This window comes from Pseudophryne corroboree, chromosome 9 (assembly GCF_028390025.1).
Source record: "Pseudophryne corroboree isolate aPseCor3 chromosome 9, aPseCor3.hap2, whole genome shotgun sequence".
NCBI lineage: Eukaryota > Metazoa > Chordata > Amphibia > Anura > Myobatrachidae > Pseudophryne > Pseudophryne corroboree.
This window is the reverse complement of record NC_086452.1, coordinates 316,490,714-316,516,602: the sequence shown is the minus strand read 5'-3', so window position 1 is coordinate 316,516,602 and position 25,889 is coordinate 316,490,714. Positions and strand designations below refer to the sequence as shown.

Below are 25,889 nucleotides of genomic sequence, written 5' to 3'. Positions count from 1 at the left end.
GGTGCGGACTCCCGCAGAGGAGCGTCATGCGTTGGATTTGGTAGAAGCCGGGGAGGACTTCTGTTCCTGGGAACTTGCCACAGCCTGTGACCTTTTTCCCCGACCTCTCCTCCTTGCAGCAAGGAAGGAGGACCCACGTCCTTTTTTAAATCTATTGGGCCGAAAGGACTGCATCTGATAGTGAGGCGATTTCTTCTGCTGCGCAGGGACATAAGGTAAAAAGGAAGACTTACCCGCGGTAGCCGTAGACACCAGGTCAGTGAGGCCGTCGCCAAACAAAACCCTACCGTTAAATGGTAGAGCCTCCATCGCCTTCTTAGAGTCAGCATCAGCATTCCACTGATGTAACCACAACGCTCTCCTTGCAGAGACCGCCATGGCATTGGCTCTTGAACCCAAAAGGCCAATATCCCTTACAGCTTCTTTTGAATATGCTGCAGCGTCCCTGATGTGACCCAGAGTCAAAAGTACACTATCCCTGTCTAGGGAATCTACCTCAGATGACAAGTTATCTGCCCACTTTTCAATAGCGCTACTCACCCATGCCGCAGCAACGGCAGGCCTGAGTAGCGACCCTGTAGTGACATAAATGGATTTTAGTGTATTTTCCTGCTTACGATCCGCAGGATCCTTTAGGGCTGCCGTGTCAGGGGACGGAAGCGCCACCTTTTTGGATAGACGCGATAAAGCTTTGTCTACCGTGGGGATTGACTCCCTTTTTTCCCGGTCCCCAGAGGGGAATGGATATGCCACTGGAATTCTTTTGGGAACATGTATCTTTTTGTCAGGATTTTCCCAAGCCTTTTCAAAAAGTGCGTTCAGTTCATGAGAGGGAGGAAACGTTACCTCAGGTTTCTTTCCTTTAAACATACAGACCCTTGTATCAGGGACAGCAGGGTCCTTAGTAATATGTAGTACGTCCTTTATCGCCACAATCATGTACCGAATACTCTTGGCCAGTTTTGGATGTAATCTGGCATCACTATAGTCGACACTGGAATCAGAGTCCGTGTCGGTATCTGTATCTACTATCTGGGCAAATGCACGTTTCTGCGACCCCGAAGGGGTCTGGGTCTGTGACAAAGGATCTTCCATGGATTTTCTCAATGTTTGGTTCTTAAACTCAGATTTATCAAATCTCTTAGTCAATTTTGTCACATTTTCATTTAAAACACTCAACATATTCACCCAATCATCCGTCAGCGGTGCCGACACAGCCACTCTCACAGTATTTTCTATCCCCACTCCAGCCTCCTCCTGGGAAGAGAATTCCGCCTCAGACATGTTGACACAAACGTACCGACAGCCACAAGCACACTGGGGCTATAGGATACAGACCCACAATAAAGCCTGCAAGAGGGACACAGAGAGAGATCTGCCATCTCACACCCAGCGCCTATCCCGGTACTGAGGCCAGTAAGGTGACTGCCCAGCCCTGTTAGCACTTTTAATATAATCAATCAGCACCAAATTGCCTGTGCCCCCCCCCCCCCCCTGTTTTTCACCCTGTTACTTGTACAGCAGTGCGGAGGACAGGGTCAGCGTGTCTGCAGCTTCTGAGGAGAGAGAAGATGGCGCTGGTCAGAGCTGTGCTGCTAAGCCACGCCCCCTACATGGCGCGCTTCAGTCCCGCTCAAAATACTGATTATACTGGCGGGGGTCCCTGAACTAGTGCCCGGAGCACTGTTACTATACGTGCCAGTCTGATCTGAGGTCTCATGCTGCCCAGGGCGCCCCCCTGCGCCCTGCAGTGCCGTGATAAGCATGGGAGCATGGCGCGCAGTGCGGCAGCTGCGCGGTAACTCTTTTGCCGTCACTGAACTCTTCTGCCTTCTCATACTCACCCGGCTTCTATCTTCCGGCTTTTGTGAGGGGGCGACGACGCGGCTCTGGGAACAAGCAGCTAGGCGTACCGTAGTGATCGAACCCTCTGGAGCTAATGATGTCCAGTAGCCTAAGAAGCAGAGCCTTTGAACTCTTAAGAAGTAGGTCAGCTTCTCTCCTCTCACTCCCACGATGCAGGGAGCCTGTAGCCAGCAGGTCTCCCTGAAAATAACAAAACTAAATAGTCTTTTTCTGAGAAACTCAGGAGAGCTCCTCAGTGTGCATCCAGTCTCACTGGGCACAGAATCTAACTGGAGGAGGAGGGGCATAGGGGGAGGAGCCAGTTCACACCCATTCAAAGTATTATAGTGTGCCCATGTCTCCTGCGGATCCCGTCTATACCCCATGGTTCTTGAAGCGTCCCCAGCATCCTCTAGGACGTATGAGAAAAGAGCTTTTTAGAAGACTTAAAGGACCGCAGTACTTTCTATGTCATTATGACGTGCTGTGCTGCAGCTTCGTCACCTCCCCTGCAGCGCTACATACTCCCGCGATCGGTTCCCGGGTACTTGCAGCGGAGGCGCACCGGTTCACAGGCACACCACCGCTGACGCTCTCCAGGATCGCGTGGCTGCACATCAGGGAGGAGGTAAGAGGGTCCCCAAGGCGGGACCCGCTGGTAAATCGCGTTCCGGTCGTGGTCCCAGTCGACGGACCGTGTCGCTGGCGTGGACACTGTACTGCACAGGGACCCCACTATATCCACCGGAGCAGGGAGCACAGGTCGGATTAAAAAAAAAATCCATTTTACATAGGCTCCAGAGTACCCGGTGGTGAGGACCAGCATGGGGGATAAGGAGCTTACCTGTAGCCCCTCCCCCAGTTCCGGGCACCATCTACTGCTGGTGTTCCCGCCCTGGAGCTGCTTCTCACCCTCCCTCACTCCTTGGCTGAGATTTGGGCGCCATCTTTCCAAAGTAGCTGCGGCTGATCTCCGGGACTGCAGGGCTGTGTCTCCTCTGTAAATCCGCCTGTTTACTCAGTGCTGTGCATTTACAGACACTTAGGCCCTCATTCCGAGTTGTTCGCTCGCTAGCTGCTTTTAGCAGCATTGCACACGCTAAGCCGCCGCCCTCTGGGAGTGTATTTTAGCATAGCAGAATTGCGAACGAAAGATTAGCAGATTTGCGCATAGAAAATTCTTAGCAGTTTCTGAGTAGCTCCAGACTTATTCAGCCATTGCGATCAGTTCAGTCAGTTTCGTTCCTGGTTTGACGTCACAAACACACCCAGCGTTCGCCCAGACACTCACCCGTTTCTTCAGACACTCCCGCGTTTTTCCCAGAAACGCCAGCGTTTTTTCGCACACTCCCATAAAACGGCCAGTTTCCGCCCAGAAACACCCACTTCTTGTCAATCACACTCCGATCACCAGAACGATGAAAAATCCTCGTTATGCCGTGAGTAAAATACCTAACTTTTGAGTAAAATAACTAAGCGCATGCGCTCTGCGAACCTTGCGCATGCACAGTAAGCGACTAATCGCAATATAGCGAAACTCGGCAACGAGCGAACAACTCGGAATGAGGGCCTTAAGTATTCTACTTGTCATTTTAGACAGTGTTAGTTAAGAACAAGTGCCCTTCTGCCTAAACATTTAGTACAAGTGTTCTAAGATATACATCCAGTATCTAACTGTGCATTGTTATATCTGTTTTTGTCTGAATTAATTTCTGCATTGTAACTGTGATTGAGTGTGCCTGTAGCTGCTGTGTGGATTTCACTAGTGTATCCCACCTATTGCTATCACTGTATTCTGTACCCTGGGGGGCTAGGTGCGTCTGGGTCTCATGTGTATATATATATATATATATATATATATATGTAGTGAGGTGGGTTATTGATTACTGTCTGATGATTCTATATTGTGAAATTATATATAGGAGTGTGTCTATGACAGCTATGTAATATTCTTCTTACATTCAGGATATATGTACAGGTGTTAACTGGTGAAGGTTTTATGAAATAATTGTCAATAAGGTTGAAAACCGATTCCTAACCTATAATCTTATATGGAAATGTTTTGTATGCTGTAGCGGCCATAACAACATATCACTGCTAAAATAATAGGCGAATAACTAGGCCTTAAAATAACTATTTATGATACTTTGATTTAAGGCTCTAAGCTGTATGACTTAGGCATTGATTTAAATTGGATTTAAGTAAAAATTTCATTCATACAAAAAAATCACCACGGAGATAAATATTGTCCTTTAATAAATATTTAGAATAAGGAGGGGGTGACTTACATTTGAATTATTTACAAACTCACACAAATCACAACTACTTACCCCTATTATCTTAAGTAAAAACATTAAACGTTACGTTTTAAAATTAACAATCATATCAATTTAATCATCACATATACAAATATAAAAGAGTGCGGCAAAAAAGCAAGCTTTCTTTTTTTTTGGCAACTGCCAATAAGTAGATATTAACATGTTAAGGTTTTGATTGTTGGGAGCAATTCCAGCACCATAAACTATAAACCTATTATAGAGGATTAATTTTCAGTGGCTGTTTTTTTACGAATTGAAAGTATCAATTATATTTCAGGTCTGGTGCAGGATACTAAAATACCACTGCACATTGACTTGGCGACTGCCAAGACTGCGTTTTTCCCAAGTACTAATCCTTCTGCGCTGAAGGCTGAGTACCACTTTTTGTTCCTTTCGACCTCCAGGAAAAGCGAATAGTCAGGCGTACCCGAGACATGCTCATGCTTCCAAAGCAACTAAGCCCAAACCTAAACAATCCTGGGGTGCCCGTCAGCCTGCTTCCAAACAAGACAAGCCTGCTGCTTGAAGGGGCGGGCCTCCTCCTGGGGGATCTCAGGGTGGGAGGCCGACTTCTGCAATTCGCCCAGGTCTGGTTAAAGACCACGTCAGACGCCTGAGAGAAGTTGTCTTTCACGGGTACACTGTCTCTTTCAAGAGACGTCCCCCTCGCCAGTTCTGCACGACGGTTATTCCTTTGGATCCGTTTAAAGCGCAAGCCCTACACCGGGTTGTGCGATCTCTCCTGGACACAGGAGTAGTAGTGCCGGTACCCCTGTCCCAGAGAGGCAGGGGATACTATTCGACCCTGTTTCTAGTCCTGAAACCAAATGGGTCCTTCCGGCCTATACTCCACCTCAAATCATTGAACAAATTTGTGAGAGTGTCCAAATTCCGTATGGAAACCCTGCGCTCTATTGTACTGGCCATGGCCATGGTATCCCTGGACATACAGGATGCTTACCTGCACATACCTATTGCCATTTCGCATCAGCCATATCTGCGGTTTGCTATTGGCAACCTACATTATCAATTCCAGGCTCTGCCATTTGGACTGGCCACGGCCCCTCGGATTTTCACCAAGGTCCTTCTCCGTCGTCAGGGAATCAGGATCCTGCCGTATCTGAACGACTTGCTGATTCTCGCAAACTCCCAAGATGTTCTCCACAGTCATCTGGAAATGACGGTCCAATTCCTACAAGCCCACGGGTGGCTCATCAACTGGAAGAAGTCCTCGCTGGTCCCTGCTCGGAGCATGGTGCACCTGGGGGCACTGCTGAACACACCCAAAGACTGTTTCTGTCTCCAGAGAAGGTGCTGAAACTTCACGACAAGATCAGATACTTCCTTTCTCGCGAAGATTGTCGATACACTCGGCAATGCAAGTACTAGGCCTCGTGGTGTCGGCTTTCGACATGGTAGAATTTGCTCAATTTCATTCCCACCCTCTGCAGAGGTTAATCCTTAACAAGTGGGACGGCCTGCCTCATCGGATCAAGTCTCAAATGATCTCCTTGACTCCGGAGGTTCGTCTGTCACTGAGCTGGTGGCTACAGGACCAACAGTTGAGCAGGGGCCGTCCCTTCTGGATACCCAACTGGGTCCTACTGACAATTTACAGGGTTGGGGCACGGTGCTGGAGCAACACTCTCTCCAGGGTCAGTGGACCAAGGAGGAATCTCTCCTCCCAATAAACATTCTGGAATTGCAGGCAGTGTTCAATGCCTTGACTCTTGCCCTGCCTCTGGAACAGAACAGGCCTGTTCAAGTACAATCAGACAACACCACCATGGTGGCTAACATAAATCATCAAGGTGGCACTCGAAGCCGCATGGCAATGATGGAAGTGTCAAAGTGGATCATTCCGACCCATGCGCACGCAGCGGTTCTTCGCTGCGGTGCGCACGGGTCAGAAATGCGGATGCATTGCGTATCGTCGCTGGGCAACGACGCCACCAGCGACGGATGTGATCGCAGCGGCAATCGCAAGAAGATGGACAGGTAAGAGGCGTTCCGGGGCGGATACTCACCGTTTCCAGCCGTTTTCGGGGAGTGGTAAGAAAAACGCAGGCGTGTCCAGGCGGACGGAGGGCGGATGTCTGACATCAGGACCGGGACCTTCATCGCTGGATCCATAGCACTGGGTGAGTAACTGCAGGGCTAGTCTTTTTTTTAGTTAAACTTTTTTAGCATAGCGGGGCTGCACAAGCGGTCGCAGCCCTGCTATGCTAAAAAAAACACTCCCCCATAGGCGGAGATTAGTTGATTGCACCAGCAGCAAAAAGTTGCTTGGTGCGATCAACTCGGAATGAGGGCCAAAAATCCTTTGTTGGGTGGAACGCCATCTGCCAGCGATATCGGCAGTGTTCATTCCGAGAGTCCTCAGCTGGGAAGCGGATTTCCTCAGTCGTCAGGACTTGTACGCCGGAGAGTGGTGTCTTCATCGGGAAGTCTTTCAACTCATAGTGGACAAGTGGGGTCTACCAGATGTAAACCTGATGGTGTCTCAACACAATCACAAAGTTACGGTCTTTGGATCAAGAACAAGGGATCCTCAAGCAGCATTCGTGGACGCAGTGACAATTCCATGGAACTTTCGGCTGCCATACGTGTTCCCTCCAGTGTCACTCCTGCCCAGGGTACTACGGAAGTTCAAGCAAGGAGGAGGAATACTACTTCTAGTCGCTCCAGCGTGGCCTAGACCGCATTGGTCCTCGGACCTGCAGGGTGTCTCGATAGAGCGTCTTCTTCTACTTTTTCAACGCCCAGACCTCCTCGTTTAGGACCCTTGTGTCTACCCGGACCTGGCCAGGCTATCTTTGACGGCATGGCTCTTGAAGCTTCACTCCTGAGGGCCAAAGGATTCTCTGAGGCGGTTATCCAAACTATGCTGAAGGCCCGCAAACCGGCTTTGGTACGGATTTATTATAGGGTCTGGAGTTCTTACTTCACCTGATGTGCTGCTATGAATTACGATGCATACAAGTTCAGCACTGCCAGACTTTTGGCTTTTCTGCAACAAGGCCTGGACTTAGGCCTTCGTCTGGCCTCCATCAAGGTTCATATATCTGCCTTGTCATTGTGGTTTCAGAGGAAAATTGCGTCTATTCCTGACGTTCATACTTTCACTCAGGGTATTTTACGTATTCAGCCTCCCTATGTCCCTCCTGTTGCTCCATGGGATCTGTCTGTTGTCTTGAATGCTCTGCAAGAGTCTCCATTTTGAACCTCTTGAGTCTGTGGACCTTAAATGCCTTACGCTTAAGTTCGTGTTTCTGCTGGCTATTGCATCTGCTAGGAGGGTGTCAGACTTAGGCGCTTTGTCCTGTCTTCCGCCCTTTCTGATTTTTTCACCGTGACCGGGCAGTTCTTAGATCTCGCCTCGGTTATCTACCTAAAGTGGTGTCATCTTTCCATCTTAACCAAAGGATTGTGGGTCTGGCTTTTATCTCTTCTGGTTTGTCTTCCAAAGAGCGGTCTTTGGATGTGGTACGGGCTCTTCATATTTACGTGGAGAGGACTGCACCTATCAGGAGGTCAGTTACTCTTTTTTTGTACTTTTTGGTTTTCACTATGCGCAGGCTGGACTACCAGCTCCGGCTGCTATAAAAGCCCATTTTACTCGGTCTGTTGGACCTTCTTGGGCGGCCCGCCAAGGCGTGTCTGCTGATCAATTGTGCAAGGCGGCTACGTGGTTTTTAGTGAACACGTTCATTAGGTTCTATGCCTTTGATACTTCCGCCTCCCAGGATGCTTCCTTTGGACGCTGGGTTCTTGTAAACACTACAGTGCGTCCCCTCCCATGAGGAACTGCTTTAGGACATCCCCGATGTATTCCCTGTGGAACACAGTGTACCCCACTGCAGAAAAGGAGATGTATGGTAGACTTACCATAGTTAAATCTCTTTCTGCGAGGTACACTGGGTTCCACAGGGCGCCCACCCTGACGCACTTAGCTTCTTTGGGTTTGTATGGCACTAGCCGCTGGTCCCTTTTCCTGTCATGAGAATGTGGTTATATGTAACTAACATCTGCTGTCTCTTTTACCTGCTACTGCATTGGACTGTTTAACGAAACTGAGGTCCAGTGTGCGGAGGCGGGGTTATAGAGGAGGCGGTGCAGTGCATCTTGGGGACAGTCAAAGCTTTAACCTGTTGGTGCCTCTGGATCAAGATCCAACTCTACACCCCTATGTATTCCCTGTGGAACCCAGTGTACCTCGCAGAAAGAGATTTAACTATGGTAAGTCTACCATAAACTCCTTTTTCTTTTTCCCTAGAATAGGTTTTTATTTTTTTATTTTTGACCATTTACCATCATAACCTAGAACAGTGCTACTCCATGTGCCAAGCACTTTATGCTCGTGTTTGTCTGGAGGAGGTGGTTACAGTGCTAATAGAGGACCTTTTCAAGTCAGTTGAACCTCTTTGGTGTTAGGCGCCGGGGTCCGCTCGTCGGTGCGGCCCGGCGCCTAGCAACCAGGGACGCCGTACGCATACAGCCGCCGGCTCCCTGGCAACGCTAGACGCCGGGCGCACGGAGCCGCACGGACCCTAGCAACGGGGACGCCACTGGCGGACCGCGTTCCCCGTTGCTGGGTCCATTTAAATTAAGTAGGGCACCTGTTTCCTGGCCGTGCAGCAAGGCAGCTGCACGGCATCCACGCAATTAGCCCTGTCAGCAGTTGATTGGAGGGCTTTAGTTTATATGCTCTTGCAGTGCCTCACACAGACGCCGGTAATAGCTTCCTGCATGCTGTCTCTGTTTGCTGAGAGTGTTTCCAGTCTTGCTGTATCCGGTCGTTCCAGTCCTCAGTTGTCCTGCACTCGGAAGTCGTCATCTTGTTCCTGGAGTCCTGACTGAGCACCGTTTAAACATCCAGTGGTGTTCGTGAGTCGCGGCGTTGCCGTGTGTTGCGGCTTGGCCGCTTTATTATTTATTACTTATTATTTGTGTTTCGGAGCATTTTGCGGAGGATTCCGCTCCCACAGATCCACTCTGGTATCCAGCGGTGCTGGGTAGGAGTTATGGACTAGTGGATTTTGGTTGTCCTTTTACCTGGCGGTTTTTCCGCACATACTTCAGGTTTGGTTAGTTAGCTTGTTGCCCTTGGCCTGTTGTTAGTCAGAGGTCCTCTTGTCATCATCCTGCCTCGGATTTCCCTTTGTCTCTCACTAAGACCGGGGGGCACCGGAGTTGGGCAGACATAATCCGCCTTTCAAACGTGGCTGCCAGGGGCTCAAGAAACCATAGTCTCGCAAGGGATTTCCGATAGCACGGGTGAGACAATAGAGTTAGGGCGCCAGGGGCAACTAGTCTTTCCTGCTCCCGTAACCAGCATTCCCTTCCAGTACTCTGGCCATTGTCATAAGATCTCCTCCGGTCAGGAGTACTGGAATCATAACATTATTACCGGCCAATACCAAAACTTAAAATTAAAACAGGGTTTAATTTTTTCCTTATTCAGTTTTGTAAGAGTTATCGGCCTCATGAATCCCACAGGTTTAGGGCCAAATCCTGGTCAGCTCCTAGTCAGCCAGATTCAAGAACTTACTCAGATGGTTCAGGATCTTTCCCTTCGGGTGAAGTCGCAGGAAGATCTTTTACGAACTTCCCCGAGGGTAGTCCCTGAACCAAAAATGCACTTGCCTGACCGTTTTTCTGGTGATAGGAAAGAGTTTTTTAATTTTAAAGAATTCTGTAAACTTTATTTTCGTTTAAGACCGATCTCCTCAGGTACTGAATCTCAGCGGGTCGGGATTATTATTTCTTTGCTCCAGGGGGATCCTCAGACCTGGGCATTTGGTTTAAAAGCAGAGGATCCGGTGTTGTTGTCAGTAGATGCTTTTTTGGGGTCTTTAGGGCTTTTGTATGATGACCCTGATAGAGAGGCATCCGCTGAGAGTCAGTTGCGCGCTCTCAGACAGGGTAGAAATCCTGCAGAGGTTTATTGTACGGTGTTTCGCCGTTGGTCAATCGACTGTGGCTGGAATGACCCAGCCCTGCGCAGTCAGTTTCGCCTCGGCTTATCAGAGTCTATAAAAGACAGTCTCCTTCAGTATCCCGCTCCTGAGACTCTCGATAAACTCATGGAGCTTTCTATTAATAAAAACCACAGAGAGAAGCGCTGTCACTAAAGTATTAATATATTTTATTAAAAATGACCTTATTCATATATAAAAATTATGAGAAAACCTAAACATCCTGTGACTTTAAAAAATCTTTTAGCAGCAACACATCAAAACATGTAACAATTTGTATTCCTCACTAAGGTCTCCTTTGGAACAATGTATCAATCTACCCTTTATATAATGTATAGTAACTCTTGTGATTAACAGGAATTCCTTAGAGTAAGCTCCACGCGTGGGCTGATTGAAACACTTGAAACCATATATTGGTAGAGGGTTTAAAAGTTCATCCGTGATGTATATAGGGATTATTCACATTGATGTCATCCGCTCCATTATTTGTGAAATCCCTATTTAGCTCTTATTTCTCAATAATGCCGTCCAGAATTGATCAGCTTTTCTTATGAAGCTTATAATTGCACAATAACAGATTAAGCATGTGACGCTATTTTGGAGTCTGTTATTATACCTAACCCAACTTATGCAATGGGCAACAATTGTGTTATGTCCGTAGGGCGCCGGCTGCCCGCTCTGGGACACTGCAATAGAATGTGCAGGGCTTGTGAGAAATAATAGATAAAACGCTCACAGTCTCATTCAGATCGGCATAAAAATTCAAAGACTATAATGCTCTCTCACCACTTTCCATCAAGCTTCACCTGGAGCATACTGCTAGCTGCCATAAGCTGAATCTCCGTTTGGTGCGGTGAGCCAAATGCCGAACAGATGCTGGGTGAGGCGCTGAGCGGCGGATGCTGTCGGGGACGTGCTGCAGAAATCAGTCTCTGTTCGTGATGGTTAGCTGGATGCCAAGCAGAATGTCGGGCAATGTAATCAGACGGATTGCTTGACGCGTTTCTCAGCCTCAATCCTGGGGCTGTTTCTACCAATATATGGTTTCAAGGAATTCCTGTTAATCACAAGAGTTACTATACATTATATAAAGGGTAGATTGATACATTGTTCCAAAGGAGACCTTAGTGAGGAATACAAATTGTTACATGTTTTGATGTGTTGCTGCTAAAAGATTTTTTAAAGTCACAGGATGTTTAGGTTTTCTCATAATTTTTATATATGAATAAGGTCATTTTTAATAAAATATATTAATACTTTAGTGACAGCGCTTCTCTCTGTGGTTTTTATTAATTTTTGTTTTTTGAGGCTCAGCACCTCAAATAAGTGAAGCTGCAGTCAGTATTAATATCATCAGTGTCTCATAGCCAGTACACCAGCGCCTACTTATATTTCTTTGTAGCTTTCTATTAAGATTGATCGTCGTCTCAGAGAGCGGAGGGCTGAAAAAGGAGCACCTGTCAGGTCTACTCCATGTGTATATTCCATTCCTGAGGACGTAGAGGAGCCCATGCAGATGGGTCTCTCCCGGCTGTCTCCAGAAGAAAGAGCCAGAAGGCAAAACTCTGGTCTTTGTTTGTACTGTGGGGGTAAGGGACATTTTGCCCGTAATTGTCCGAACAAGTCGGGAAACGCCTCGACCAAGTGAATTGTGAGGGGGTTCACTTCGGTCTGCAGCTTATCTCCTCGAATAACTCCCTTTTAGTCCCAGCTAAAGTTTCCTTTGGCAGCCTCAGTTCTTCGGTGTCGGCTTTTGTTGACAGTGGAGCTGCAGGGAACTTTATGGACTTAACTTGGGCCAAGGCCTTAGGCATTCCTCAGTTAGCCTTGGGTAGGTGTGTCACCATGCATGGTTTAGATGGGAGTCCTTTGTCCAATGGGGTTATTTCCCTCTGTACACCCCCTGTACTACTTACGGTAGGAGCTCTTCATTCTGAAAAGATCGAGTTCTTCCTTACCCATTGCCCAGCAGTTCCAGTGGTTCTGGGTCACCCTTGGCTGGCCTTTCATAATCCCACCATTGATTGGCGGTCGGGGGAGATTTCACAATGGGGTACCATCTGTAATAAGGAATGTATTACGTTTCCCGTCAGAATAGCAACTGCCATTCCTGAACTCATTCCCGTGGAATACCAGGACTTTGTTGATGTGTTTTCCAAGGGCAATGCGGACATTCTGCCTCCCCATCGGCCTTATGATTGTGCTATTGAGCTAATTCCTGGTGCCACATTGCCAAAGGGAAGGTTATATGCTTTATCTGGGCCAGAAACTGCGGCCATGAATGAGTATGTTAAGGAGAGCCTAGGGAAAGGATTTATTAGGCCATCTAAATCCCCTTTAAGTGCAGGCTTCTTCTTTGTGGAAAAAAAAGATGGATCACTCAGACCTTGCATTGACTTTAGAGCCCTGAATAAGATCTCAGTTAAAAATACTTATCCTCTGCTGCTGATTTCTGTCCTCTTTGATCAGCTGCGTTCGGCTGTGATTTTTTCTAAAATTGACCTAAGGGGAGCGTATAACCTCATCCGAATCAAGTCTGGAGATGAGTGGAAGACGGCATTCAGTACTCAGTCGGGTCACTACGAGTATCTGGTGATGCCGTTCGGCTTGTCTAACGCTCCAGCAGTTTTCCAGGATCTCATTAACGATGTGCTCCGTGACTTCCTAGGAAGATTCGTGGTCGTTTACTTAGACGACATCCTGATTTATTCTGACTCAATTGAACAACATGTTACCCAGGTGCATCAGGTTCTTCAAAAATTACATGAAAATCATCTATATGCCAAGCTGGAGAAGTGTGAGTTTCATGTCACGGAGGTATCCTTTTTAGGGTACATTATTTCCCCTCGGGGATTCTGCATGGAACCTAAGAAGCTCCAAGCCATCCTTAGTTGGGCGCAACCCACCAATTTAAAAGCAATTCAGCGCTTTTTAGGGTTTGCGAATTATTATAGAAGATTTATTAATTCTTTTTCCGACCTGGTTGCTCCCCTTGTGGCACTGACTAAGAAGGGAGCGGATCCTACCAACTGGTCACGTGAAGCTGAGTTATCCTTTCAGGCCTTGAAACAAGGTTTTGTCTCAGCTCCAGTCCTCAGACATCCCAACCCAGAATTGCCCTTCGTTGTTGAGGTTGATGCCTCGGAGGTTGGAGTGGGGGCTATCCTATCTCAAAAGGATCCGGAGTCTCTGGAACTACATCCTTGTGCCTTTATGTCCAGGAAATTCTCATCCGCTGAATCCAACTACGATGTTGGTAACCGGGAGTTACTGGCTATTAAATGGGCTTTCGAGGAGTGGAGGCATTGGCTTGAGGGAGCAACACATACCATTTCAGTATTGACTGACCACAAAAATCTTCAGTACATCGAATCAGCTAAGCGGCTGAATGCCCGGCAGGCTCGTTGGGCTTTATTTTTTACTCGTTTCAAGTTTATTATCACTTTCTGGCCAGGTTCCAAGAATACCAAGGCGGATGCCCTGTCACGCAGTTTTCTTCCAGTTCATAATAACAGTCCTGTTACTCCCATACTTCCATCTTCAGTCATTCGGGCAGGCCTCACACAAGATTTATTTACCCAGTTAAAGCAGCTTCAACATCAAGCTCCTGGAAATACTCCTGCTGGTCGTCTTTACGTCCCTGAGTTTTTGAGAGCTACTGTTTTGACTGAGTTTCATGATAGCAAAGTTGCCGGGCATCCGGGGATCTCTAAGACTTTGGAATTAGTCTCCCGCTCAGTATGGTGGCCTGGTCTTTCTAAAGACATTAAGGAGTTTGTTTTTTCTTGTCAGGTCTGTGCACAGCATAAGGTTCCCCGTTCCTTGCCTATCGGGCAACTTATGCCCTTAAATGTTCCTCTCAGGCCATGGTCTCATATTTCCATGGATTTTGTGGTAGACCTCCCTCTGTCAGCCGGATTCCGAGTCATATGGGTGGTAGTGGACCATTTTAGCAAGATGGCTCATTTCATTGCTCTTCCCCGACTGCCATCTGCCCAGGGATTGGCTGTTTTGTTTCTCCGCCATGTTTTCAGACTTCATGGGTTGCCCACTGATATTGTTTCTGATCGGGGTCCACAATTCATTGCACAATTCTGGAGGTCTTTTTGTGCTTCATTAAAGATGAAATTGTCTTTAACATCCGGCTACCATCCCCAGTCCAACGGGCAAACCGAGCGAGTTAACCAATCATTGAAACAGTATTTGCGTTTGTACTCAGCCAAACTCCAGAATGATTGGTCCGAGTTTCTTCCTTTGGCGGAGTTTGCTTACAATAATTCTTGTCATTCCTCCACTAATGTGTCTCCATTCTTTTCAGTTTTTGGTTTTCACCCCAGAGCTAATTCTTTTTTTCAACATTCTTCAGTTTCCTCGCTAACCTTAACCTCTCATCTCAGAGTCATTTGGAAAAAAGTGCACCTTGCTCTCAGAAAAGCGGCCTTTCGAGAAAAAAAAATTTCTGACAGGCTCCGACGTCCTTGCACTTTTAAGGTGCGAGATAGGGTATGGTTGTCGACTCGTAACATTAGACTTCGACAATCCTCAGCTAGATTGGGCCCCAAATTTATTGGACCATTTCATATTATTAAAAAAATCAACCCAGTTGCTTTCCGGTTACGTTTACCAAGAGCTCTCCGGATCGGAAATACGTTCCATTGTTCCCTGTTGAAACCATACGTTTCTTCCAGTAGATTTCCTCGGAAGATCTCTCAGGGGAAATCTCCAGTAGATGTACAGGGACAACAGGAGTTCTTGGTAGAGAAGGTTCTCGATTCCAAATTGTCCCGGGGTCGGCTTTATTTTCTGGTGCACTGGAGAGGCTATGGTCCAGAGGAAAGGTCTTGGGTCCTGGATAAGGATCTCCATGCCCCGAGGCTCAAGAGGGCATTTTTTCGGGAATTTCCTCAGAAAACTGGCTTTAGGGGTTCCTTGACCCCTCCTCAAGGGGGGGGTACTGTTAGGCGCCGGGGTCCGCTCGTCGGTGCGGCCCGGCGCCTAGCAACCAGGGACGCCGTACGCGTACAGCCGCCGGCTCCCTGGCAACGCTAGACGCCGGGCGCACGGAGCCGCACGGACCCTAGCAACGGGGACGCCACTGGCGGACCGCGTTCCCCGTTGCTGGGTCCATTTAAATTAAGTAGGGCACCTGTTTCCTGGCCGTGCAGCAAGGCAGCTGCACGGCATCCACGCAATTAGCCCTGTCAGCAGTTGATTGGAGGGCTTCAGTTTATATGCTCTTGCAGTGCCTCACACAGACGCCGGTAATAGCTTCCTGCATGCTGTCTCTGTTTGCTGAGAGTGTTTCCAGTCTTGCTGTATCCGGTCGTTCCAGTCCTCAGTTGTCCTGCACTCGGAAGTCGTCATCTTGTTCCTGGAGTCCTGACTGAGCACCGTTTAAACATCCAGTGGTGTTCGTGAGTCGCGGCGTTGCCGTGTGTTGCGGCTTGGCCGCTTTATTATTTATTACTTATTATTTGTGTTTCGGAGCATTTTGCGGAGGATTCCGCTCCCACAGATCCACTCTGGTATCCAGCGGTGCTGGGTAGGAGTTATGGACTAGTGGATTTTGGTTGTCCTTTTACCTGGCGGTTTTTCCGCACATACTTCAGGTTTGGTTAGTTAGCTTGTTGCCCTTGGCCTGTTGTTAGTCAGAGGTCCTCTTGTCATCATCCTGCCTCGGATTTCCCTTTGTCTCTCACTAAGACCGGGGGGCACCGGAGTTGGGCAGACATAATCCGCCTTTCAAACGTGGCTGCCAGGGGCTCAAGAAACCATAGTCTCGCAAGGGATTTCCGATAGCACGGGTGAGACAATAGAGTTAGGGCGCCAGGGGCAACTAGTCTTTCCTGCTCCCGTAACCAGCATTCCCTTCCAGTACTCTGGCCATTGTCATAAGATCTCCTCCGGTCAGGAGTACTGGAATCATAACATTTGGAGAGTCCAAAAAGGTTGTTTAGTCCAATTTGTACAATATCTCAATGCGTGCGTACCCTCAAGGTCAAATGGCTTGACAAGCGCAACAGGGCCCTTGTAGTACAAAGGCAGTTTCTCCAGAACCAGGAGAGGAAGTATTTTCATTTAAGGAAAATGTTGAAAGACAGTCATGATTGCAAGGTACATAGGGGCAGATGTATTAAGCTTGGAGAAGTGATACATGGAAGCTGATAACGCACCAGCTAATCAGCTCTTAACTGTTATTTTTTAAGCCCATAATGATTGGCTGATGCATTATCACCTTTCACTTCTCTAGGCTTAATACATCTGTACCATAATACTGTGTTAAGATTTGTACAATTGCTAGTTCATCTGATCATGTCTCTTCTTTAGTCACACAATCGTTAACTACACAGACATACAGATTTAATATTGATGGCAGACAGTGCGTTTGCCTTACAGTAGCCACACACTGTCCAGCAAAAGCTGCAATTATTTCCCTATGGTACCTTATGTATAATTTTTATTCACAGGGAAAAAAAAAAAAAAAAAAAATATATATATATATATAATAAGCTCATTTAGGCAGAGTCATCTTTCCCTTCTGTTTGATGTTATTGCACTTTGATTGTTTTTATGTATCATGAACCAATGTGCAGAGTGGTAGAGAATACTCGTAGATGGATCCAAACACGTCTCTTTATTCCAAGCAATGGGGGTAATTCCAAGTTGATCGCAGAAGGATATTTTTTTAGCAGTTGGGCAAAACCATGTGCACTGCAGGGGGGGGGGCAGATATAACATTTGCAGAGAGAGTTAGATTTGGGTGGGTTATTTTGTTTCTGTGCAGGGTAAATACTGGCTGCTTTATTTTTACACTGCAATTTAGATTGCAGATTGAACTCACCACACCCAAATCTATCTCTCTCTGCACATGTTATATCTGCCTCCCCTCTAGTGCACATGGTTTTTCCCAACTGCTAAAAAATTTCCTGCTGCGATCAACTTGGAATTACCCCCCCATGTTCGTTGCACCCTTGCACCTCCGTTTTAGGTTTGTAAAGTCCTTCACACCTGCTGCCATAACAATATAGAAGAACTGGAAGCGGTCAATTTACCTATAATCAAAATCCAGACTGTCACTACGGACTACGAGAAATAGAATTACCGGTGAGTAAATTCTTATTTTTTTCTTCCCCTTTCAGGTAGCAGCACTTTATTTCAGGCCTTGCTTATCAAATGCCTAGAACGACAGGTTATGGCCATTTGCAGGTTTACGCCCCGGAGAAATACACCACCACGTTTTGTTGCATTGGTACCACAGGAGGAAAAACTGGATGAGGAAAACGTACAGGTTAAACCCCCAGGTGAGCACAGTCAGAAGTAATCTGAATGGCTAATTGTCAGTGACTGGGGGTTGATGTGACTGTTATCACTGCTTGATACACCAACTCTTATAGGCCCTACACATTAGGCGATTTCACTGAACGATAATGATTGAGAACTCGTTCATATTGTTCAGTGTGTAGGCACCAACGATGAACGATGTGCGGCCCCGTGCTCATTCATCGTTGGTGCCGGATCGCTTATGCATGCAAGCCAATATGGACAATCTTTTCCATATTAGCTTGCATTGCTATGGGGCCGGATGACGGGGGGAGTGAAGAAACTTCACTCCCCCCCCCCTCCCTACCCCCATCACCTCCGACGCCGGGTCGGCCGTATCTGCCGTCGGGCAGCTCGGCGGCATATCTCCTTATGTGTAGGGCCCATGAGGTTTGGTAGCACTTATTCTTCTAGATCTATTTGCTGCCTTTGACACTGTTGACCACTCTCTTCTCATACAAACACTACAATCCCTAGGTCTTAAAGACACAGCCCTTTCTTGGTTCCTACCCTACCTATCTAATGGCGCCTTCAGTGTTCGCTTCTCTGAATCTACCTCCACTTCGCTACCTCTTTCAGTTGGAGTACCGCAAGGCTCAGTCTTGGGTCCCCTGCCTTTATCGATACCTCATCTCTTGGTAAACTAATCATCTTTTTTGGATTTCAGTATCATCTGTATGCAGATGATACTCAAATCTACCTATCCTCCCCTGATTTGTCCCTATCTGTACTGGGCCCTGTCACTGAATACCTTTCTGCCATTTCATCTTGGATGACATCTTGCCACCTCAAACTTAATATTTCCAAAACAGAGTTAATTATATTTCCACCGGCCAGTAGTATGTACCAACCTGATATCTCTATCACTATTAAAAACTCGACAATCTACCATACCCCACAAGCTCGCTGCCTGTGTGTCATCCTTGACTCTGATCTGTCCTTTGTTCCCCACATTCAATCTGTCTCAAAATCATTTTACATACATCTAAAAAACATATCCAAAATACGACCATACCTTACACAAGACACTGGTAAAACTCTAATCCATGCTCTCATTATCTCCCGCATTGATTATTGCAATAGTCTCCCAACTGGTCTTCCCAAAATGAGACTTTCACCACTACAATCCATTCTGAATGCAGCTTCGAGGCTAATCTTCCTCGCTAGACGTTCATCGTCTGCTGATCCACTCTGTCAGTCCCTCCATTGATTACCTGTATTCTCACACACAAGGCCATTAACCAAACTACACCAACGTACATCACTTCGCTTATCTCAAAATATCTCCCAACCCGACCTCTTCGCTCTTCACAAGACCTGCGTCTCTCATCCACACTCTTTATTCGCTCCCACTCACGATAGAAGGACTTTCATCGGGCTGCACCCACTCTGTGGAATGCCCTACCACGCACAATAAGACTCTCCTCTAGTCTCCAAACCTTCAAGCGTTCCCTGAAAACTCACCTCTTCATGCAAACGCATCAAATTCTAGCTCCGCCCACATAACTTTCATAAACCTTCCTATCAAATTGCATCCACTCTGCACAGTCCACACATATCCTCACATGTCTTCTCATTCTTCACTTTCCCTTCCTCTCAACCCCAGTTCATGATTGCTGTATGACCATATCATACAGCCCACCAAGAACCTTTGCAGTCTGGTGGACAACTATGCAATAGATAGCACCTTTTCTTGTGTATCCATGCCTTTTTCCCTATAGATTATAAGCTTGCGAGCAGGGCCTTCCTACCTCTATGACTGTTTGTTTTTACCCAGATTTGTTATATGAATGATTTGAATATGCTGCGCTATATAAGAAACTGTTAATAAATAAATAATAAATAATAATAAATATATCATTGTTATTTCCAATTGTAAAGGAATTTGTTGCGCTATATAAGAAACTGTTAAAAAATAAATAAAAATAGCACAGGAATAAAAAAAACTAAAAATATTGTTTGCTACTTAACTCTGTTAATTTGTGTATAGTAATAAACTAATGTCAGGTTATGCTTTTTAAGTAAATTTAAGATCTGTCTATTATTATTTTTTTGTAAAGTTATGTGATGGTAAAAGCATTTTACACTTACTCATTCCCACTGACATTAGTAGAAACCATAGAGGCCAATCCCGGGCTGTTTTTTCAATCTCGGAATGGATCGAAAAACTCAATCTTGTGATTCCCGGAAATTGAGTTATACCCACATTTTGGCCTACTGAAGTAGCTGCCCCAGACTCCTACATACACTGATCGCATGTGGTAGGGCAAGGGGACAGTAACAGAGCAGGTCTACATGTTCCCAATATAACATTCAGCAAGCAATTGTATCACCCCCGTTGTGCCCCACCAAAAAACAAAACACACAAACGTATTGGCCGGTCCTACCAGAGAAATTGAAGACAAAATACACGTTGGCCCCTACAGCAATCAAAAACACACACATATCGCCCCTACAGAAAACAAATCACGTGTTGGCCCCTGCAGAAAAAAATATTACATTCACTGCCCCAAAGGAATAAAAATCAAACCCACATTCATGATTCTTTACCCCAGCCCCAAACTGAAGAGTGACCCAGAGACCTCGACTCACATGTAGTGGAAGAAGAGGAGCTCTGCCTTCCAGTCCCTTCCTTGCCAGCCACTCACTCCATCAGTAGCACTGCTGTGCACGGAGTCTGTCTGTGCTGTGCAAATGCAAACCAGAAGAGTGCAATGCAATGTGGGCTGAACTGATGGGCCAGCGTGTGGCTGGGTGACCTAAGACGTCATGCCACCACATAGCCTTACATAGGTCACGGCCCGGGTCTAAGCAGTTGGAACTTGACGTGCTACCAAGGCCAGAAAGGTAGAAACTGCACTGCTGCAGATGACGCCGCACCCACTGTTAGCAATCCCAGTATCCCTGGATTGAAGCCTCCAATCCCTGGATTAAAATCCTGGACTATTTGGGTTAAATCCCGGGATACCAGCGATCTCGATCCCAGGATTGGCTTCCATTATAGAAACGCATATGTGGCTTGAAAAGTGAAACACAAATGCAATACCAGAAAAAGTAAACATTGGGTTTAGTGATGCTGGGAACAATAAATCCATGTACAAATGTAACAGCAAGTATGGGCCCTTAGGCATGGAAAACCTGTATGCACCATATAGTGTGGGGTGTATTACTGTTACTGTCATATGTACTATGATACAGGGATTGAACTATTCAATAAAGAACACATACTGAATTATCCAGACTTAATAATATAAAAACACATCTAGATTTTTATTAGAAATTATGAAAGTTAGGATAAATTTATCATCTTGCATTATTCATTCCATTTGTCATTATCATCAGTAAGCAGTAAGCACATTTATATGCATAATACCGTAGCTTGTTTGCTGTGAAGTTATCATGTGTCCATTACAGTATGTACACATTAGCACCCTCCAGTGGGGCTTATTCAGATGTGGTTGGAGGTGCGACGGGATTCACAAAGTACTGATTATGGGGCCTTTGCATATGCACAGGACCGGATCTGCAAGGCTGGCATCAGACTGGCAGTGATTGGCACTCTGGTGGCATTTGGAGGTGGGGAGGGGGCAGTGACAACCTCAGCTTATCCAGACAGAGCGATGTCGCTGTCGTTCAGGGGGAGGGAAGAGACCAGTGGTCTCTGTGGATGGACAGAGATTTCCTGTCCTCTGCGACTGGCGACTTGTGCAGCGCCATGGGTACCTCAAAGGGCCGGATGGTGAGTGAGAGAGCCAATGCTGCGTCCTAGAACGCAGGTCAGATCACTACTGCAGCAGGAGGCGTCTGCTTGTAATAGACGCCTTCTGCTGTATTACCATACAGAGCTGTCACTGCTGGTTCCAAGGCAGCAGCAGTGATCGCAACTCCAACCACCAGTGGGATGTAATGCAGTCCGAGATCGCCGGAGGTGCAGGATCTCGGACATTTCTTTAAAGAGCAATCACTTACAAGGCATGGTTTTATCTTGTCCCTTTAAAAAAAATGTCCGAGATCGGCCAGCAACCCTCCGGTGATCTCAGACTGCATTACATCCTGCCGCAAATCTGAATCAGGCCCAGGGTACACGCAATCTGCATGGAATACTGAGAACAAACGAAAATTAATGAATAGGTTGCATTTCAGCCATATCAATAATGGGGGCATGGTGGAATTTGTTGATTATCTTTATTTTTCAGCAACCTGAAAATAGTCTATGGGCCTAGACTGTAATTTATTGCTCAGTATGTTCTGTGTCCATCTATCCAATCATTTATGTGAAGGCTTACTGCGTGGAATTAGGGGAGTGTATATGCACATGCCCTTTCCATCCTTCCTGTGGCAGAAATCAAAATGTTTTGCCTTTTTGGTTTCAGAAATCAGAATTTTGCGGAAACAATAGAAAATAAATTGGGTTTTTTTCTGTTTATCTGGATACAGGTTTCAATCTTATTTTCATTCCATTTGCTGATGACATTCGTAAAATTGAATACCCAGAACATATACCGGCTAATGACGAACAGGTGGACAAGATGAAGGAAATTGTGCATAAACTCAGATTTAAATACAGGTGTGTTGCTTTATAAATGTATTAATCAGTGTTAAATGTAATCAAGACTAATACAGTATTGTAGATAAATGTATTCGCTCAAAGTAAGAATAGCACTTGCAGCACCAACAACCAAACTTTTCAACCAATCGGTGATGGCCAGTATAATTCCAGGTGACTGGTGAATGTAAACCTTTAGTATTAGGAAGAGAGCTGTTGTTGTGTGATATTATAGGTTACTGGTATGGCTTCATCTCCAGTACTTTGTACAGTTCTGACGGACTGGTCTCCAAAAGACATTATTAAAATAGAAAAGTAAAAAAAAAGTAAAGAAGGACTTCTAACATGGAGAATGCACTGCATACCTGAACTTCTCAGGAATTACTTCAGAAGTTGTAGAGATACATTCATATTTATCAAAAGGCATTATTCACGCTCGGGAAGACCATAATAAAAATAAGGTATATCTAGAACATTGGGCACACGCTTTGATAGTGGAGGGTGACAAATTGAAAGGTAATAAAGTAAAGAAGAGTTAATGGACCAAGAGAATAGTCAGTAATGGGCAAGAGGTGGCCTTCGGCTATAGGTTGTAATGCTTGTTTAAAATGTTTGATTAGATTTTATTAAGGATAGGTTACTCTTTCATTGATTAAATGTATTTATTTAACTTACTACTGAGATTAAGGGTAAAGTTGCTGCCTTTTGAAGGTTTGAGGGTTGCCTAATGCGGCCTCTGAAGTGTATCATGTTCCCTTTCACTGTCCTAGATCCTCCTGTAGGTTGTTCTATGCCATCATGTTACGTTTTTATGTATCTCTCACAAGCTGGTCATGTCTCTAAAGCCCATTGTACTTGGTTTCCCAGGAGTGATGCCTTTGAGAATCCCGCACTGCAGCAGCACTTCCGGAACTTGGAAGCTCTTGCTCTTAATTTGACTGAGCCTGAACCCATTGAAGATTTGACACGTAAGATCCAGCCCATCATCCCTCTTTTTAACCACACCTATCAGCTTTTAGGGCTATTAAACCCCTCTGTGCTTTCTCTTCACATGTCATCCAGTTATTTCTTGTCTTCTCTTAAGTATGATAATAATTATTAATAAATTAAATAAACTAGTGCCGTGATGAAGCCTGTACAAGTGAAATGTGCATTGGCTCTATAGCTATGTGCTCCTTATATGATTCAAATGCATATTTAATATTGTAATCGTGAGCTAGTGATTTGTTTATATATGTGGAAGTTTTTCATACATGTTGCAGAACGAAGGAACACTGAGAATACAATAAAGGCACACAGGCTACTGCATTGAACACTCGGTTAGGTGCTTCTGCTATTACAGTACAGCATGGTGTAACATATAGTACCATCTTCCGCTGGAAATAGAAATCCACAAAATGAAATGTCACTGTGGTCATTGAATAATCTGTTCACTGATATCAATCCCTAATATCAGGACTTGATGCTACAGTCCTATACAGTTATTTAAGGGACATAGCCCAGATTTAATCTGCCTTATTTATGATCAAACGCACAGTTCACATGGTGCACATATTATGTGTTTGAGAACGAACTATTAGATAACGTGGAAACACATCAAAGATTAACTACTGATTTAATTACTGTATGTTGCATGAACTGTGTGATTACATGTGATGGTATAAGTGCAGACCATGTGACAATACCATAAGTGGATATGTGAAGTGATCATTTGTGGAACACATCAATTGCAGTACAACTATCTTTCAGTATTAGAGATTAACTATAGAACCCACAAGGACATTTATCCTGCAGGAGGCGTGCTAATCTATAGGCAGTATTGTACACATCCCCTAGAACAGCAGTATAACAGCTGTACATTATTGAGCATTTGAATATACTACACTAGCTATATCAATATTGGAAAAGGTGATGATTTATACCTATTATCTATCTTATCCATAATATATGGGCCACAAATACATGGTACACTCGTCATAATTATAGATACGCTCAAATCAGCCTTCAAATCAGTGCAAAAGCAAATATGAATGGAAGCATTCACGATTGCACCTGCTTACAGTGTTCCTGACACACATAATTTACGTGCATATATGTAAATTCATAATCAATCTATACACTGTAAGATCCTTTTTATAAGCCATTTTATGGATGTCTAATACTATACTCACCTCTGCATAAAAAGTATCCTTATTGTAGAAGATAAGTGGCAACAAAAGATTGTTACATTACTCGGATACATTTGTATAAACTACATTGCATAAATCCACCTAGCTCAGGGATAACCATCTAAACAGATACATTTGACAGTGTTTCAGAACACAGAACATAACAGGTGTAGTTACATATTTATTTATACATAGAGTACTGTTACAGTAGCAGATTTGTGGATAATTCATACTCCTGTATGTGCAATCAATAAAGACACTGAAACACACCATTGATGAGTACATAAGCTCTTGTTTTTAAATCTTTATTCACTTTTATTATTTTTTCACATTTATTATCATTTTCTTAAGTTTTAATATTTCACTTGAACGTACATCATAAAGGATATTTAGAATCCAGGAATAAAAATTAAACATACAGTATACATTTTTTTCTCTTACGTCCTAGAGGATGCTGGGGTCCACATTAGTACCATGGGGTATAGACTAGTCCACCAGGAGCCATTGGCACTTTAAGAGTTTGAGAGTGTGGGCTGGCTCCTCCCTCTATGACCCTCCTACCAGACTCGGTTTAGAAAATGTGCCCGGAGGATCCGGTCACAGTTAGGGGAGCTCTACAGAGCTTCTTTAGTAAAGTTTTTCTTTTTAGAGTTTATTATTTCACAGGGAGGCTGCTGGCAACAGCCTCCCTGCTTCGGGGAACTAACGGGGGGAGTAGTGTCCGCCCTGCGGGGTCTGAGCCACTATCTCCGCTGACAGGACACTGAGCTCCTGAGGGGATAGATCGTTTCCCGCCACAGGGGATCGCTCACTCCAGCAGCATGCCGCAACCCCCTTACAGAGCTGAAGATCAGTGGCGAGTGAGTCACTGACACCCCTAGCAAGCGGGGGGCCGGTGTGAAGATGGCGGCAACAGGGCAGGAGCGCAGTACTAACTGCGCTCCGGAGGCTCAGCGGTACTTAGTGCGGCGCTGTGAGGGGCGCCCTGAGCCAGCGCCTGAACCCTGCACTGGTCAGCAAGCATGTCGGGGTCCGTGGATCTCAGCCAGCATTTTACCTCAGGCTAGTATAATCCTTGTGAAGAGCGGGAAGACGGTGCCATTTTGGGGGCGGAGCTTCCCCTCAGAACGGACCCAGCAGCGTTCAGCGCCATTTTCCTGCCTGCAAAGCGCTGTCCAGGAATAGCAAATCCATCCATAGCAACTCCAGCTATATCTTACGGTACCAGGGGGTTGTAGAAAGGGGGGGGGGGGGGGGCTGCATAAAGACTGTGTAACCTATTAAGGTGCACAGTCAGCGCTGGTAGGGGTCACCCTTTACATTAAAAGCGTTGTGTGTGTGTGGGTTGGCTCCAATCTCTGTGTCGCTCTTGCGATTCTTAGGGGTGAAACTCTGTCTGTCCTCCCCTGTGTGTGTGTGTGTGTGTGTGTGTGTGTGTGTGTGTGTGTGTGTGTGTGTGTGTGTGTATTGTCTGTGGTCTCCATTAAGCAATGTCCAGGGACTCTGTGTCATATACTGCAGAGGATATGTCCTCTCAGGATGATCCCATTCCATGTAATCAGGATTGCACTGGTTTAGCACAGATATCAGCAAGGGAGCCTGAGTGGTTATCCTCTATCAAATCTATGATTTCTCAGATTTCAAATAGGGTTGCACAAAATTAATCTGCAACTCAGGCTTTACAGAACTCTATGGCAGTCTGGCCCAGTTCTGG

At 45.8% G+C, this 25,889-nt stretch overlaps 1 pseudogene; it reads left to right on the top strand.

Moving 5' to 3' along the window:
- The window catches only part of LOC134958089 (X-ray repair cross-complementing protein 5-like), a 230,080-nt pseudogene that overhangs the window by 167,326 nt on the left and 36,865 nt on the right, over nucleotides 1-25,889 (top strand).